The 14,221-nt window shown below is 35.3% G+C and overlaps 1 protein-coding gene and 1 long non-coding RNA gene across 3 annotated transcripts in view; both read left to right on the forward strand.

Annotated features, from left to right (window-relative positions):
- Positions 1-4,795: 4,795 nt before the first annotated feature.
- Positions 4,796-6,210, forward strand: LOC137634624 (uncharacterized). Its single transcript, XR_011042546.1, has 3 exons — positions 4,796-4,883; positions 5,091-5,276; positions 5,680-6,210. It is a non-coding gene; the product is annotated as an uncharacterized lncRNA (long non-coding RNA).
- Positions 6,211-9,673: 3,463 nt separating this feature from the next.
- The window catches only part of LOC137634630 (probable G-protein coupled receptor B0563.6), a 6,554-nt gene continuing 2,006 nt past the window's right edge, over positions 9,674-14,221 (forward strand). For both annotated transcript variants that reach the window (XM_068367097.1, XM_068367098.1), the window contains exon 1: positions 9,674-9,815. The gene's annotated coding sequence lies outside the window, so the exon portion shown is untranslated. The remainder of the gene's footprint in view (positions 9,816-14,221) is intronic.

Below are 14,221 nucleotides of genomic sequence, written 5' to 3' on the forward strand. Positions count from 1 at the left end.
AAGTTGTTGGAAGCAGCATGGTGGAATGGAGTGAAGAGGAAAGTAGAAGAGAAAAAGAAGACATTTGAAGAATGGCTGCAGAGTAATAGTGTAGAGAAGTATGATAGATATAGAGAGAAATGAAGTAAAATGCAAGTTAGCTGAGGCAAAGAGGGTGGCTGACTGGAGGTGGGGTCAGGGATTGGATCGTTCTATGAAGAAAATAAGTTTTGGAAAGAAGTGAAGAGAGTAAGGAAGGGTGAATCAAGAAATGAAGACACAGTTAAAGATGAAAATTGAAAGTTGTTGAAAGGAGATGAGGCAAGGAAGAGGTGGGCTGGATATTTTGAAACATTGCTGAATGTTGAGGATAATAGGGAAGCAAATATAATTGCTGTTGCAGGTGCTGAGGTGCCAGTGATAGGAGAGGAGAATGAGAGAAATATTACAAGAGAGGAAGTGAAGAAAGCACAGATGAAACGAGAACAGGAAAAGCACCTAGTATGAATGGTGTGAGGGCTGAAATGTTAAAGGAAAGTGGGGTAACTACTTGAATGGTTGGTGAGATTGTTTAATATGTTTTATATTGTCAATGGTACCAGTGTACTTGGTGTGTGCGTGTATTGTTCCGCTATACAAAGGTGAGGGAGATGTGCATGAGTGTTGTAACAATAGGGGTATTAGTTTGTAGTGTGTGGTTAGAAAAGTGTTGTAGAGTGTTTATTAATAGGATTAAGGATAAAACAGGAGAAGGTGGTTTTAGAAGAGGTAGGGGATGTATGGATCAGATTTTTACAGTGGAGCAGTTATACAAAATATATTTAGCAGAAAGTAAGGTGTATGTTGCATTTATGGATCTGGAGAAAGCTTATGATAGAGTTAATATGGAAGCGGTGTGCAATGTGATAAGGAATTGGTGGAAGGTTGTTGCTAGCAGTGAAGAGTATGTTAGGATATGAAATTGAGTGAATGGTTTCCAGTGAGAGTGAGGCTGAGACGGGTGTGTAATGTCACCATGGTTGTTCAATTTGTTTATTGATGGAATTGTAAGAGAGGGGAATGCCCGAGTGTTTGATTGAAGATTGAAACTGATAGATGAGAGTGATCATGAGTGGGAGGTGGGTCAGTTGTTGTTTGCGGATGATATTGTAATGGTTGCAGACGTGGAGAAGCTGGATTGATTAGTGACAGTTTGGAAGGGTGTGCGAGAAAAGGAAGATGAGAGTTAATGTGGGTAAGAGTAAGGTTATGAGACGCATGAGAAGGGAGAGTGTTGCTAGACTGATTGTCATGTTGAATGGAGGGTTACTTGAGGAAGTAGATCAGTTTAAGTACTTGAGGTCTGTTGTTGCAGCAAATGGTGGAGTGGAAGCAGATGTACTTCAGGGAGTGAATGAATGATGTAAAGTGTTGGGGCCAGTGAAGGTAGTAGTAAAGAATATAGAGTAGAGGATGAATTTAGAGTTTTGTCTGATAAAGAGATTGTACCAACTGTGATGTATGGATCGGAGATGGAGAATAAAAGTGATGGAGAGACAGAAGTGTTTGAAGTGTATGCCTGATGTATCTCGAATAGATAGGTAATTCTCTCATGATCAAACACTTCTTCAGGCATTTGAGAGACTTGGATGTTCAAAATTGAAACAGATTCTGTCATTTTGTATCATCGCCATAAGTTGGGGTTGCAAATGTCTCCTGTACCAGCCCGCAACTTTTTTCATTTTTCCAATCTGCATAACACTCTCTCTCTCTCTCTCTCTCTCTCTCTCTCTCTCTCTCTCTCTCTCTCTCTCTCTCTCTCTCTCCTGCATTAATCTCCGATTGGATTGAATTTTCTTCTTTGACTCCTAAACCAGTAACTTATCTGACGTTATGTTATAAATTGCTGCTACACATTTATTTCTGTCCGGAAACATCTGCTGTAGTTTCATAAGCATGGATCCTACAACTAAAATTCAATTAGCAACTCTGCCTCTCTTCTATCGAATCCCAATGGTAGCTTTCTTCCGTAACAGAATTTCAGATTTGTCATGTTTATAGGGTAAGTGAAACCTAATTAACCAACAGATAAATTTCATCTGGTAAATAAGTATAACTCCGTCCATCGTGTCCCTCCAGAGAGCACTGTACGAACATGGGCACTGAATTTACACCCCCTTGGTACTCGTTATTGGTGTCACCAGCTCATCTTTCTGCTTCCCATTGTTAACTGGTAACAGTTGGTGTTCGACAGACAGTGTCTGACCGTGTGGATGCACCTTTAGAAACGAAGTAATGAGTGTGAGAACAGGTGTAAGAAATAAATTAGTAACTAACGTGGATATGAATGTGGTGAGGTGGTTTGGCCATGTAGGGAAAATGAAAAATAAGTCTGCTGAAGAAGGTAATGAATGTAAGAGTTGATGGGAGAAGTACAAAAGGAAGGCCAATGTTTGGGTGAATGAATGGAGCAAAGAAAGATCTGGGTGATAGAAAGAAAGATGTGAGAGAGGCAAAAGAGCATGCTAGAAATAGGAAGGAATAGCGAGCAATTGTGACAGTTCCGATAGGCCCTGCTGCTTCCTCCAGCCACCTTGGTACTTCTGAGGTAATAGCAGTAAAGAATTGAGCATATGAAGCTTCATTTGTGGTGGATAACTGGGGAGGGTGGGATGTTGGCCATGGCACCCTAGCAGTACCAACCCAACTCGGTTGAATCCTTCGTCAGGCTGAGAGGAGGGAAGAAAAGTCCTCTTTTGTTCTTTTTTCATGTCCCCTACCCCGCAAAATAGGGAGAAGTGCCATGGCAGATAGGTAGATGATGAACCACTATGTATGGAATTTATAGACTAAAAGAAAGCTTTTGATTAAGTCAAAACTTCAAGGACAAGGAATACACGAATCTTATGTTAGAACAGTTGAAGATATCTATATGAGAGGTATAGCAATCCTAAAACTAAGTAAAGATGGTGAGAAAATCGGTATTGAGAAAGGAGTTAGACAGGGAGACCCCATCTAAATTTTTAATGTCCCTAAAAGTTTTTAAAAATTTAGATTGGAAAAATCTGAGAACTAACATTAATGGGATTACTGAGATTGCAGATGACGTACAGTACTTCTATTTAGTAAATCATGGGAGGAATTGCAAAATAATAATAAAGACTAGAATAGAGTAAAACGAAAAGTTAGACTGAAAATTAATGAGTAAAACAAAAATAATGTTCAATGAAAATGCAGAGATAAAAAAACGACAAATTCCTAACGATACAACTTGGAGCTATTTACGGGGGGAATATTACTGTCGGCGTGAATGAATGACCAGCCATAAGACATTTAGCAAGGGATAACAATCTCTTGGAGGGAAAAAAAAAGTATTAATCCTCTTAGAACAATCCCAACCTCTAGTTAGCGGGAAGGGGATGGGTGGGGTATGCTGGCTACACCGCTCACTGGCACACCTTAGCTGAGAACCAATTTACTTGCAGCCAGGACTTTCTTTTGGGGATATATGCGGGCTGCCAATCTGTATAAATAGGTCCAGGTTTGTATCGTTAGGAAAATTGCAAATTACTTCCAAATTTGTCATCTGTTCAGTCACTATACAAACCCTCGCTATTTACGTTTTTATCAAAGACACTACATAGAAGATAGGAAAGCTTATCTATTAAAAATCCGTGCGCCTTAGCAGCGCCATCTATTGCGGATGCGCCCTACTAATTAGCTAAAAGAAAAAAAAACTACGGGGTTGGGTATTTCGGAAGGTTCGCATGTTACTATAAAAATTATCCAATAATTGGTTTAATATTATTCACCTAGTGATTTTCCATAGATCTATATTAAATCACATTGATCATTAGACTACCTTTATTCTTTTTCGCGCAAATATAGCTAGTTGTTTGTTCATTTACAAAATGCCAGGTAAGGTTAGGCTGTTTTTTCATGTGTATATATATATATATATATATATATATATATATATATATATATATATATATATATATATATATATATATATATATATATATATATATATATATATATATATATATATATATATATATATAACATTGAAAATATAACTTACAGAATATGTGAAAGACACCCATCCGAAATAGGACCTGTGCCTAAGACTATAAAAGGAGAGAAGAAAATTGGTGGATGATATAATATTGTCTTAGGCTTGTTAAGCCTTATGAGATATGGTAAGAAAAATATGCTCTTATTTTTTCGACATCAAATGGGGTTTTTATTTCCATAGGTACAAGTTTGCACTTAACAATAGTAAAAATATGAGCCTCTCGAAGTGGCCTTAGCATCTATCCAGCAGTTTTAATGTATAATCTTGGACTTTGATAAAGTACACATTCTGCAAGTTATAATCATATACTGTATACATTCGATATAGTACAACCTTAGCTTAACTTTGTATCGATGAATGGGAGGGAAAATGCACCGTTATATGGTAGTCTGTTTGAAGGATAATACGTTCAACATTTGATCATTGTTTTACATATGGCAACAAATTGAGTTTGTGTTACCAGATTCTTAGATTCCAAATTCCCCTGAGAACGATGGAAATACAACATAATCATTAGGTAAATGAAAATAGAAAAACTACGAGTACGATTTTTAATGATAAATTTTGATTTATTCATGGTGTAGCATATGTATGTATCATGCCCAATAAAAACACCCGTCATAGTTCGAAAAGAACGCTGTTGAAATTTATCCTTTTGGCAACACTGACTTGCGTAGGCAAGACGCAGACGACAATTTCAGCGCCACCTGTTGCCAGTGCGCCCTAGTTTGTTTAGAATCCTTGGCTGGGTATAGCGAAGTTTTCCCAGGCTGGCTTTCCCTATTATCGAACAGGTGGGTGGTTGGTGGTAACCAGTGTACAACGCATCTGTCGTAATCTCTAGTTGGTAAGTAAATACCCGCGTTAAGTTTCTATCTTGATATCCTTTGGTGTTTATGGGATGTTTTTTCATATAGTAAGTTACTTGTCTACATACTAAATGTTTTGCAAATACGCGGCTTAACATACTGGTTTATAAGTTATTACTCTGTAGGCCTATACTAAATAATTTTTAAGTGTCATGTTAAAGTTCTCTGTTTACTCTTACTTTCAGGAAAAAGTCTGGAATTCCATGGTTACCTGTGCGTTTCAAGCTTAAAGACGATGTTAATCTTTATAGACTAGAGATGGTGTTCTCCTTTCCCACAGACCTTACATCGCCCTCAATGTCGTTAAATATAGAGACTGGCTGGTGACAACGCTGGAATTATGTGAAGTATTTTTCAGTCGGAACTAAAAGGCAAGTTTAGTTTGGTTATTTATTAATATTATTTCAAGCAAGCCAGTCCTCCCCGATTAGGGGCGGCGCCCCTAATTGTGGGAGGACGTTCCCTATAACGCACGGTAGACCTTGAATAAAGGTCTACCGTGCGTAATAGGGAGGCTTGCTTTTAAACCCTTGTGTAATTTGTTTCATTTTTGTATTAAAGCCTGTTGATCGCAATTTTGTTGAAGTTTACTCTTATTTTTTTTTCACTAGGATTTTTGGTAATCGATCATGTTTAAAGTTTAATGTGCGTTGTTGTACGAAATTGGTTCTACTATGCACCAATATCTTTTAATTCATTATTACAGGCGTAAGATAATGAGTCATTTATGTAGGGATACCTTACGAAGCATTTCTGACAACTTACTCTTTTCAGATTGGCAGGCGCGACTTCAGGAAAAAATTAGTTCCGACTAAATTCTACGTGTCTAACTTTAATTTTCTACCTACGAATGTTTGGTGTGACGAGAAGATTGTTACTAGAAATCGGTTGGTTTGGTTAAAGATTTGTTGAGGGAAATGCTGAATATCTTCTATAATTGATAAAGATGGCCATTGTAATTTTTGATTTGGCAAACAATCTTTAGAAATCTCTAAATTGGTTACTGGTCAGTTATAACTATCATTTTATATTACTAATTTTTTGGTAATTCTTTGGCAAGATGGCGAATAACGCTATCTATAGTGATTTCGAAAGCTATTGAAAACTTTGCAAATTCATTATAAAAATTCTTGTGGATAAAATTTTGGAAAGCTAGGATTTGAAGAAAACTTTAAATTTAGTCTGATTTGTTAAAGGTATTTTTGGAATACAATGATTCAAGTTTATATTTAATTGATGGGTGTCAAACGCAAATTTTTTCTAAAGCCTTAATTGTATAATCTCTGCAAATAAATTTTCATCTTATTCGTGTTTGTCCTATTCATCTTGGGCTATTATTTTGAGTCTTGGATTAATTTTGAATATGGCAATTTCTCTTCAAAACTGGAACTCCGGTTTAAAAATGTTAATTGGCATTGAAATAAGGAAAAACGCATGCTGACCTCAAAATGAGAATATGGGTATACAGTGTGTAAAAAAGTGTAAAAAACAAGGAAATCTCATTGAAACTTCGCCCGATTTCAAGAGAAATTATTGCCTTAAACTATTCACCAATTTGGAAAATCTATCGCTTCTCGGAAAGCCGAACTATAAAACTTTAGTCTATTTTATATAAATTCTAGTGTAGTTCTAATATATGAACAGAAACTTATTGTAAAAAGTCTGCATTAAACTGCACAAACTGAATATTATAAATATGCAGCAGAACTATTGTCAGTATTTAAACTTGGTATTGAGGTTTTGATATCCAAGCAACATCCTTGTTGTTTCAGAGACTGGTTAGACTGTTTCTGTGATTTGTTTCTTATGACTTTATGAGCTTGTTTAAGCAGAAATGTTTTGGCTCTCGAACACAGTACAGGATGAATTTAGTGTTAGCCTATGGGTATTTATCAGACATTAAAGCAAGCTTTTACGGGAAAAGACACAAGAATTCGTAAACATTGTTAGGTTGTAATTTTAAACTAGCTAGATGGGTAGATTCTCTTTTCTTTGTGTATTCCTATAATAAGTAAACGCCTTTTTATGGGTAATAAGAACTTGCATAGTTCTTGGAGGTATTAGTATTTCAATACAAATAAAGTGGTGGTGGTGGTGGTATGACCATTGAAAGGTTAGGAAATAGGGTACAACGGGTTGATAAACATACAAGCAATTATCAAGTTTCGCTGTACCATTTTTTTTTTTTTTTTTTTTTCCAAGTAAAACAAAACCTTTTTGCTTGATGTTCAGGAATGGTAGAGCCAGTTTTTGGAAAAAATGTTAATGTTTTCGTCCCATATAGTTGTAATTCTTCCGTAATTCTAAATATTTGCTTCTTACTAGTGTTTTAACAGCAATGAAAGTTTGAAGCAATATACTTTTCAAAGCTTTTCTAAACTTGAGGTCTTGGAATTTTTTTAGTGAAGATTACTTTGAAATCTACCGTAATTCATATTTCATATATGAAGATTTTCTTTTGAGATACCGAACAATGTTAAGAAACGAGTTCGTACCCGAGGAAAAATCCATTTCCAGGATCGTAAGTTTTTATGGGGCTAACAGCTGCAGAGAGAGTTTAATGGAAAGACTTCTGCAGTTGAAGATTATTTTAAGTCTTTAAAAACTTAACTTTAGTCATTTTGTCCTGAAACTTAGATGAAGAAAATTGTTAGAAAGAAATAAATTCTTGAAATCAAAAGCTTTATTGTAAGAGATTGCCATTCTTTACAACGATGTAGACCATTTTAAAAACCGTTCTGTAATAATGCTGGGAACTTCCTTCCCGTTGCATGGCGAGTTTAACGCCTTGGCCACTTTTTCATAATATTCATAGAACTCTATATTTTTTTCCGTGTTTTGCAAACTTTTATTTAACCAATAAAGATGGTATTACATTAACGAAGCTTTTTGGGTGACGTCAGAAGTGTAGAAGCAGCGAGCAAAGTTCGGTATAAGTTTTTTTGATATGATTACTTGAGTAACAAGAGCTGTGCTCGTAGGTGGTTAAAGATTGGGGGGGGGGGGGAAGATGTCATTGCCTGACTTCAAGTTACGTTTCCAATCATTGCCAACAACATACCTGTTTTGTATTCTCTACTGTAAAAATTTAAACATGTCAAATTTTTACCAGGCCTGTAATGCAACTTTAAATTTATAGTTGTATAAACTACACCCTTTCAGCCTTTTGAGATGTGTGGGCAGATGTTCAAATGTCGGCCTTCACATCCCAAAGGGTGTTGTGGTAGAGATGGAGATATATGCAAAAATTTCTAAAATAACTCGATCTAAATGTTAATTATGCAATTGAAGTGAAGCGAAAATAGCTCTTCACAATAACATAGACCAGAAATAGGGAAATTAGCAAGTCGAAGAAATTTCTTTCCTTATGACTTCGTGCATCTCTCTGCAAGATTCTGGTATAATTTCACACAAATTCTGCTTGGAAATCCTAGGTGTAATGTTTATTGAACTTCTGTGTATCTGCACTCTGTTTTCAAATAAAGTAATGTTTCCTGTAGTCGGGTTTCAACACAAACTCTTCTCATAATTCATATTCGTATCCTGTTTGGTGATTGTAGGCTCCTGTTTCGAGATGAAATTGTAAAACGTATTTGTATTCATTCTCATGTAATTTAAGAAATCTAGTTCTGATTCCCTTAACAGATCATGTAGTATTATAAGATACATGACTCCCCAAACATTATAGGCACCAAATTTTCCTCCCTTCTCTCTCTCTCTCTCTCTCTCTCTCTCTCTCTCTCTCTCTCTCTCTCTCTCTCTCTCTCTCTCTCTCTCTAACCAATACAAAAACAACAAAGCGTCGGACTGTCTATTTTCTTGTTACTCATACAGCAATCACTCATGCTGTCATCACCATATATAGACCTCGGTCATCACCAGGCTCTCGCTGCTCAGCTGTCACCGTTTAGACGTAAGGTTAAATACCTTTAGCTAACTTTATTCGATAAGAAACAAAGTTCGCCGAACAATGTTATATACAGTATATATATATATATATATATATATATATATATATATATATATATATATATATATATATATATATATATATATATATATATATACATATATATATATATATATATATATATATATATATATATATATATATATATATATATATATATATATATATATATATATATATATATATATATATATGTGTGTGTGTGTGTGTGTGTGTGTGTGTGTGTGTGTGTGTGTGTGTAATTATTCGTACTTAATTAAAAAGATAATTCAACCCCATCCATATTTTATAAATAATAATAAAAACAATTATCCTCATGAAGTGTTTCGAGTGTTATTATCTAAAATGGAAAACATGAAAGCTTGCATTGATTTTTTACTTAGTCTGGAAGTTGCGAAAATAAGGTTTTCATTCGAATTATCGTCTAACGATATTTTAGACAAATGTAACATATCAGATTTGGTCTTGAAAAAATAGCAAAGTAAACTTGCCTTGAAGATAAAATTCCTGCAGTGTGTAAACTCTTTATAAAAAAAAAGTTATAGATTCTTCCAAATGATTTTAAACGAAAGACTAATGAGTAATCATTATTACTATGAAGACTTTATATTTCTTTGTCTAATTTGACATGAGAGAGAGCCTTGATGCCTTTGTGTCTCAAGCAACAGATTATCTGATAAAAATTCATTTAGATATCTGACAGGAAGGGCTTTTTGTTCTCCACAGCTATAGCAAGTACGTAATCGCTGCTCGTTTTTTGTTAAGGATATCCTTAGTCAGTATAAAGGAGATCCTGTTTTGACCCAGTGTTAATCGCTGTATAGAAAACTTGTGAACTAGAATATCATAAAGTCTGCGCTTGGAGTACTGGAAGGAACAGTTTCTAGTGTTAGTTAACAACCTTTCTCGGTTTAATCACTACTTAACGATTGGTGTTGAGGTAAGGCATTACCCAGACAATTTTTAAAATATGTAAAACATTGGTGTGGCAGCTTAATTTTTCTCCATTGAATTCTCATTCTGTTTTTTTTGCTTATTCAAGATGTCAGTGTTGATTTTCCTTGTGTGTTTCTTTTTTATCTCGACTACCTTGTTCGTGATTGAAAGGCTAAAATACTAATATAATTAGCCCACTTCATCGAGTAACAGAAATTATAATTCTAAAATGGAGGGAAATAACTTGCCATATCTTGCTCCGCATGGCTGTTGACAGTGATGGGAGTAACAATATCTCTTATCCAACTACGCGACATAGGAATGTTGTTCTTTGTTTACTTCTATACTTTTCATTTTAATTCGTTTACACTGCCAAGAATAATCACAGAAAGCCAGGCACTTACTAAATCTGTTAAGGCATATAACACATTGTCAATCATGGGATAATCGCCACCTTTATATTCCTTACAATTCATCAACTTTTTCGACAGAAACATAAGTCCACATTCTCTACTATACTTGCATCCCCATCTTCAAGCAACCATGATAGGAAATCAGCAATCTTGCACTTGTTTTTGCACTTGTTTTGGGTTTAAATCCAACCCTCCACTGAAGTCGAGTGAACTACTTCTCGGGCGGGTCCATATTAATCATCTAACGAAACATTTTCATTATAACTTATACAATTCTTTGATTGTAGCATCTTCCAAATCATATGATCTTGTGAAAAGTAATGTCTTTAGTTTCTTCTTAAATTCAATTGCTCCCTTTAGGTCCTTCATTTCAGTTGGCAGTTTATTATAATGTCTAGGCGCACAGTAGCTAAAAGCCCTTTCACCAAATTTACTATTTGTCCTTGGTTCAGATAGCCTATGTTTTTCACTCGTGTCTTGTGTTAACATTTGTTTCTAGTTCTAGTTTATTCAGGCATTCTTTTAGACATTTTGGTTCATTTTGGTTCAGTATCTTAAACGTTAGTAAGAGTAGCTTGTATTCAATTCTCGGTTTTACCGGTAGCTAGTGTAATTTGATTAGTGCAGGGGTAACTCTTTCCCTATTGTGTAGTCCTTTATGAATCTAGCGGCTTTGTTTTGTACTCTGAATTTTCTTCAGCTGATAATTTGGTAAGCCATTGAACAGTGAGTTGCAGTAATCAATTCTTGAAAATGTGGTGATTAATGAGTATGGCCATAGATTTTTAATCTAAGTATTTACTAATAAATGCTATGTTTCTAATATGATAGTTACAATTTCTTACCATATTATTTATATGTTCGTTCATTGTCAGTCTATCATCCATGATTACTCCAAGATTCCTGACAGATTTCTTTAGGTCAATGATCGATTGACCTATTTCAACTCTTTGGAAGCATTCGATTCTTTTTATATCTTTTTCATTTCCAAAAATAATACATTCACTTTTGTCTTCATTGAGCTTGAGCTTTTTTGTTAACATCCAAGCCTTAATGTCATTCATTATTTCATGTATCTTTCTTTTAGCTTCATCAACTGATTCTATTGGGAAATAGAATTGTGTATCATCAGCGTATATTTTAAACTTAACTCTGTGAGTTTCAAGTATATTTGCCAGTTCAATTGTGTAAATTTCAAACAGGAGCGGACCTAGTACACTGCATTGAGGCACCCCTTTGGTTAGTTTTCTTGTCTCAGATTCAACATTTGATATTGCTACTTTAACTTTGTGGTTTTCAAGGTAACACAAACCAGTCGTATGGTCGTTCTACGATGCCCACAGCTTTAAGGTCTTCCATCAGATATGTATGTTCTACAGTATCAAATGCTGCACTTAGATCAAGCATCACAAGAATGCAACACTTGCCATTTGTTATAATTTATGTCATTTTTAATCGCTAACACTGTTGTTTCTGTGGAGTAATTTTCTCTGTATGCAGATTGATCATCAGGTATGGCATTAGATTTTTTCAGATGTTTCCAGGTTTGTTCATGTACAGCAGTTTCAAAAAATTTCGAAAAATATGACACATTTGATATTGGCCTATGTGAACTTAAATTGTCTGCATCACCTTTTCCTTTATGCACAGGCTTGATACATGCAACTTTTTCACAGTCAGGGAAAACTGCCTGTGCTAGACTCATATTTACCATGTTTCGGTAGGTCTCTTGTAGTCTGGTGAAATTTTCTGCATCTTTTACATCGTTAATTGGAAATGGGTCATTTCCGCAGTAGGTTTTTTTTTTACTTTCTTTATTATTCTCATATAATCACTCTGACTTAACTCTTTGAATACCCTTAGCTTACTTACACATGTTGCTGATGTATTCCTTCGCTCTGTTGTGCCGATGTTGTGAAAACTGGAGCAGATTTGATTTATTTTTTCCTCAAAATAATCAATAAAATCATTTGCTAGGCATTTAGGATCATTAGTTATGTCAGGCAACACTATTTCTGTCTTTAGACCTAATAGTTTCTTTAGGTTCTTATGTATTTTCCGTGGGTCATTTTCATTGCACACTTTTTTATAATAGGCCTTTTTTTTAACTAAGATAAGGTAATTGTAGCGATTTCTAGCTGCTTTGTAATGTTGCCAGTTTTCATTATTTTTATTTCTTTTCCATTTATCCTCCATTTTTCTTTTTCTTTTTTTCTCTTCGTGTAATTCATTATCAAACCAGTTCGATTTTTCTTTAATTGTGATTATTTTTGTTATTTCCGGGCACCTATTATTATAATTAGTTGCAAGTATAGTTTTACTTCTATCAGTAATGCAGTTTATACAGGATTGTCTCTCTACGAGGGTGTGATTCTCTTCACAGTTACAGACTGGTGTTATCCCTTTTATATCCTCTAAGCTTTGTTCAATGAACTTTTTTGGATCAAAGTTAGTCTTAATTCTGTATGTGATTTCCTTCTGTATTGCATTATTTTTTCTAACATCTATTTCAAAAGACATTAACTTATGCATTGGGGATATAGAGCAGTCAGGTTCAATCTCCATATTTAGTATGATGATGATGTTTTTGTTTACTATAACTAGATCTAGTATATGATTAGACTGAGCTGTTGGTTCAGACACTATGTTTTCAAGGTCGTGGTTGTCAATCAATTCTCTAAATTCATTGACATATGGGTCTATTCTGTTATCAAGATGTAGGGTGAAATCACCTTTCACCGCGTATATATTTCACCACATACCCTAATCAAAATCATTCATACCTTCAATCGTTTTTGCAAGTCAACTATCAACAATTTTCATTCTCTGCAGATATACCATTGGCTAATGATCGGTCCCCACAAATTTGACTCCATACAAAAACAATCTTAATGATTCGCTTAATCGCAGCTTTGTCTTTGCCCAATTCCATCCACAACCTAATACTGTATCAATCATCCATCCATCGAGTATCCAATATCATCCGTGTATACTTCAATCATTCTTGCGTCTGAACTATAAACTGGATAAGCCAACTCAATATCTTTTTATTACTTCGTCGCTCAATCTCTTGATTGCATTCTCCATTCTTGCATCTCAACTCGAAACAGTATTTTTCTTTCGACCAGTCCATGCAGTCAATTATTAATGAACTTTCTCCTAAAATCTATTAAACCTGATGGTCCTTTTAACCCTCTCACTGATCTGGGATTAGGGAACTCTCGCACTTTCTTAATAAATTAATCAGCCGTTTTAAGTTCATTTTATGTTCCCAAAATTCTACCTTTTTCAGTAAACCACTCACACGCGGATACTTTCACTTTCACTTCAACCTCTTCCAACTTCCATAGTACTGTATTCACTAACTTCATATGCTCTATTCGATTGATCCCTTATCTTCACAATATCATTCAAAAATACACTCACATTATTCTTGGGAAACTCGCCCAACACAACAGCCATGATTCTTTGAAAGGAACCAGGTGCATTAACCAATCCAAAATTTATTTTTAACTGGAGGTGAATTTTATTATTGAAAATAAAGTGATTGGCTTACTTTCTTCTGAAATTGGCATCTGATACTATTGAAGTACTTAATCTATGTGGTGGCCGATCTGGTAACGTCCCTGACTGGTGAACGCCAATCTCGGGTTCGAGTCCCGCTCAAATTCGTTAGTTCTTTTGGTCGCTTCAATCTCACAGTCTTTGTGAACTAAGGATGGGGGCTTGGGGAAGCCTATAGGTTTATCTGCTGAGTTATCAGCAGCCATTGCCTGGCCCTCCTTGGTCCTAGCTTGTGTGGAGAGGGACCTTGGGTGCTGATCATATATATATATGGTCAGTCTCTGGGGCATTGACCTGCTTGCTAGGGCAATGTCACTGCCCCTTACCTCTGCCATTCATGAGCGGCCTTTAAACCTTTAAACGGACACATTGGTCCATTCATATTATACACACACATATGACAAACATAGAAAACCAGTCGTTCACAGTCACG

This window comes from Palaemon carinicauda, chromosome 45, assembly GCF_036898095.1.
Source record: "Palaemon carinicauda isolate YSFRI2023 chromosome 45, ASM3689809v2, whole genome shotgun sequence".
In the NCBI taxonomy this organism is placed as follows: domain Eukaryota; kingdom Metazoa; phylum Arthropoda; class Malacostraca; order Decapoda; family Palaemonidae; genus Palaemon; species Palaemon carinicauda.